This window comes from Fukomys damarensis, unplaced genomic scaffold, assembly GCF_012274545.1.
Source record: "Fukomys damarensis isolate Sample0158 unplaced genomic scaffold, DMR_v1.0_HiC HiC_scaffold_1, whole genome shotgun sequence".
Taxonomy (NCBI): Eukaryota; Metazoa; Chordata; class Mammalia; order Rodentia; family Bathyergidae; genus Fukomys; species Fukomys damarensis.
Genome location: NW_022900913.1, coordinates 48265548 through 48270287, shown reverse-complemented (window position 1 = coordinate 48270287; position 4740 = coordinate 48265548). Strand labels below are relative to the sequence as shown.

Below are 4740 nucleotides of genomic sequence, written 5' to 3'. Positions count from 1 at the left end.
CAGTTCTAAAGGCTCTGGAGGGACTTGGTTGTTGTCACAGCAACAACCCCACTTCTGGTACCAAATTTCTGAGTTAATTTTCTCGCTTTGCTGAGACAAAATATCCAAAACCCAAAGTTAGAGGGGAAGACATTTATTTGGCTTACAGTTTATAGAGATTTCATTCCATTATAGGCTGGCTCAAAGGCAGGGATTGTGGAAGAGAAACATGGCATGCACAAGGTAAAAAGGGCAACAAGAGAGCTTAATGGCACCTTTCTATCCCTTTTATATTATTCAGAGTACCAGGATTAGGGTAGTGCCAAACTAATCACTCACGTGTATTGGTTTAGTAATCCCAGGCCCTTAACTCCAGCATCACATTCCCGATTGAACTACCTATGTAAAATAATGTCTCACCTCATCTGCATGAGGCTTTTGGGGGACATCTAAATGCAAACAAAATACTACCACCTCATATTTTTTAATTTTAATTTTATTGGTACATTTTAAGTATATAACAGAATGACATTATCAGTGAAAGTTGTACCTTTGCATAACCTATCTTGGTTCTTATTTTTTCCCCATTCCCCTGCCCTCCTTTCAACTCCTCTACTCCTCCCTATTTACAAAGATTTTTGTTTCCAGTTTTTCATTTCTCATATTAATTCTATTCCTTTCTTTCCTTTACCAAAGCCTTTCCACTTTCCTTTCCCCTTTGGACATTTTCTTCCTATTTCACAGTATCTATTATGGCTTTTGATCCTTATTTATACTTTTATTTTCTCACATCACAAAAACAATTTGGTATTTGCTTTTTCTCTATTCTATTCTACCCCATTAGTTCCTTGTGTGCTCCTATCATTTATTAAGTTTTTGTGTCATGTACATTTGAAAGAAATGTGAAGTTTAAAATGATAATATTTACCAAAGGTATTATTATCTTGTAAGTCAAGAAAGTAGTTATCTCTGGGGTAAAAGAAAGGTTGTGATTACAAAAACATTAACAAAAAGGCTTCTGAAATACTGGCAATGTGTATTTTATGAACAACTAATGCTACACAAAGCTTATTAAGATGTTCACACACAAATATTATGCATTGTGTATTTCACAATAAAAACTTTTAAAAGGTAAAAAAGTGATAACATTTAATGACTTTACCTGTAAGAAAGAAAATTGCAGGGATAAATACTTATTGGAATTTTAAAGAATTAGGAATTAGGGTCACATAATAGGATTGAAAAGTCTCCAAATTGCAGAATTGATCAGGCTAGGTGAAATGTCTGGCTATATTTTATATTGAGAAGTTCAGTCCCCCATACCCATTATTCATTATGTGGTAAAAATTACTTATTGTAAATTTAAAAATAGGGCTTTTTGTGTTAACATTTTTCTCATTAAAAATATATGAAGAGAGCAATAAAATGACTATGTTTTCCAATTTAGAATTTATAGGAAAACCACCTCATAATCTTGGAGGAGGAACAAGAAGGAATTATAAAGTAGTCTTTGTTTAAAGGTACATTCTGCTGGTCCCTCAACTTTTTCAGCACAATTTGGGAGAGGGGAGGAATTAAAGTTCACTTCTTGTATTACTCAAAAGTTTTCTCACTTTCTCAAAAATAAAAAGTTAAACATTTATATGTTCTTCTAATTGCATTACTGAAGAAATGTTTATAATAAATACATACATATCTATACTTTTATTTTGTTTGTGTGCTTATGAATATCATAACAAGAAAATAACCTGATCAGATGAATACTTCGTAAGTATATTTAAATAACTTTAGCAAGAAAAAAAGGAGAGTATGACATATAAAGCATAATTTATCTCTAAACTTTTCTGGGTTTGAACAATATATTTCTCTTTAGTCTTTTTATTTGTAAATATAATCTTGCATCCCAAATATGTTTACACTGAACTTCTAGTTCTTGAGCTTCATTACTTTATCTATGATTCAATTCATATTATTTTATTTTTCCTGACTAGCACAGTAAATATTTACTATATTTTTTGCAACTGTGACATGATTCAGTATAAAATATATGCATTTTTTAGATGGAAGCGAAGCATGTATCTATATTTAGTTATACATTATGAGTATATTTTGTGTTATAAATGTATATTTATTTTTGAATTATATAAATTTATATAATGTTATTTTCATATATAAATTATACAATCATAAAGTCTACACATAATTCACTTCATGAATTTCAAACTTACAGAATTAATAACCTGAACTCCAAATGCCAAACAGGATAAAAAAAAAAAAATACGGGAATTTTAGTGAAATTAACTTGCTAACTGAACTCCTTAGAGCTCTAGCTAGTTCTCCCAATCTCTTTTAATCATTTTGTTTTTATGTATTTTTATTAGTGCATATTTGCACTATTTAAAGAGTACATTTGTCATGGGAGATGTTTAGACATATGTAACGCCTCTTAATTTGATTTCAATCCCCTTTCACTCGCTTCCTTCTAAACTTTCATCTCCTTCCCATTTACAAAGCTCTATTTCAGTTTTTTTCTTGCAATGTTTTTTTTTCTTTAAATTCTTCTCCTTTCCTTCCCTCTCACCTTCCCCCATCTCTGTTCTCCTTCTCATCTAGACAAGTTCTTCCTGCTTCCCAATATCTATCCCCATTTTGCTCCTTATTTGTACTTTGGGTTTCTCACACAAATGAAGCAATGTATTATGTAAACTTGTATGCCTAATTTACTTCACTTAAGATTATGGTCTTGAGGTGTGTCCATTTACCTAAAAATGTCTCGAGTTTACCCTTCTTTATGGCAGTGTGATACTCTTTTATATAAATAACAAATTTTATGCATCCATTCATCTGCAGATGAGCACGTGAGCTGTTTCCAATATTTAACTATTATAAATCACTAAAAACATGAGTATGAATATATTTCTGTGGTATGGTGACTTTAACTCATTGGCATGATTCCAGAAAAGGGGCCTGAACCCCTTGTGAGGCGCTGCTGCCGCGGTGCAACAAGTGCGGGAGGCCTGTTGCAGCCATGCCTCTGCTGACCTCGCAGAGCTACCCTGCCGGGCACGGCACATGGAGCACAGCGGCGCTCGTGGCCAGGCTGAGCTACGCTGAGCGGCAGGGAAGTGGATGTAGCTGTAATCTCCTGTCCCTGCCCTGTCGAGCTGGAGCTGCTCCTGGACAAGATAGGAGAAATGAGTGTTGGACATTGAAGAATAAAGTTGTTGGGTATCCTGATGATGCTAAATGTCTTCATTAACTTGATTGTGGAAGTCTCCAAAAGCAGTAGCCAAGAAAAAAATGGAAAGGGGGAAGTAATAATACCCATAGAAAAGTTCTGGAAGATATCTACTCCTGCCCAGGCATACTGGAACAGAGAACAAGAAAAGTTGAACAAGCGGTACAATTCCATTGTGATCATGTTGGCCAACCAGACAGGGGATGGATATGGATTTTCAAATATAAGCCATCTGAATTGCTGTGAACCTGACCTGAGGGTCACATCAGTTATAACAGATTTTAACAATTTTGCAGACAGATTTAAAGATTTTCTCCTATATTTGAGATGTTGAAATTATTCACTGATTATAGATCAACCAAATAAATGTGCAGAGACACCCTTCTTATTGCTGGCACTTAAGTCCCTCCCTCCACATTTCACCAGAGGACAAGCAATTCGGGAATCCTGGGGCAGAGAAACCAATGTGGGGAATCAGAGAGTAGTGCGTCTACTTGCTGGGCCAGACCCCTCCAGAGGACAACCTTCGAGACCTTTCAGATTTGCTGAAATTTGACAGAGGAAAGCACCAAGAGTGGAACTACAGAGACACTTTCTTCTGCTTGTCTCTGAAGGAAGTGCTGTTTCTCAGGTGAGTACTTCCTGCCCAGACATCGAATTCGTTTTCAAGGGCAATGATGATGTTTTTGTGAACACCCATCACATAATGATTTACTTGAATAGCTTATCTGAGAGCAACGCTGAAGATTTGTTTATAGGCGAGTAGATCCACAGTGCTGGGCCCCATCGAGATAAGAAACTGTAGTACTACATCCGGGAAGTTGTTTTCTCTGGGGTTTACCCACTTTATGCAGGGGGAGGTGGATTCCTCTTCTCCAGCCACTTGGTCCTGAGGCTCTACAACATGAATGACCCGGTCTATCTCTACCCCATCGATGATGTTTATACCTTAATGTGCCTCCAGAAACTCGGCCTCATTCCAGAGAAACACAAAGGCTTCAGGACATTTGATATCCAGGAGAAAAACAGGAATAACATTTGCTTCTGTGTAGATTTGATGTTAGTAGAAAACCTCAGGAGATGATTGATATTTGGTCGAGGTTGCAAAGTGCTCACTTAAAATGCTAAACTTTACAAGCTAAATTTTGCATAGAAAGGCATATCTGTACTAGTTCCCATATTGTATTTTCACATTAGGTAATTTGTATGTTAAACCATTAGAATTGCCTTTATGAGTAGTATCCATTTGAAGGCCTCCAAGCCCTTCAATTTGGTAATTTTGTGACAAGGGAAAACAGATGACATTTTTTTATGGAGGATATGGCAGGGTGATTGGTTCTAATCCTTTCTACTTGCTAATGGTTAATTTTTTTCTAATTTGTTCCCTCTCATCTGAATCATGTTTCTAGAATTTGGCCGCTGTAAGTTGTTTTTGTTTTTTGCCCCTTTATATGAGAATATCCTTACTTCCATTATAATGACTGACTTATCTGTAATTCAGGTATTTGTGAATTTATTGGATA

General features: G+C 35.6%; 1 pseudogene; it reads left to right on the top strand.

The window, feature by feature from the left end:
- Positions 1-3173: 3173 nt before the first annotated feature.
- Positions 3174-4345, top strand: LOC104871363 (annotated as a pseudogene).
- The last annotated feature ends 395 nt before the right edge of the window (positions 4346-4740 follow it).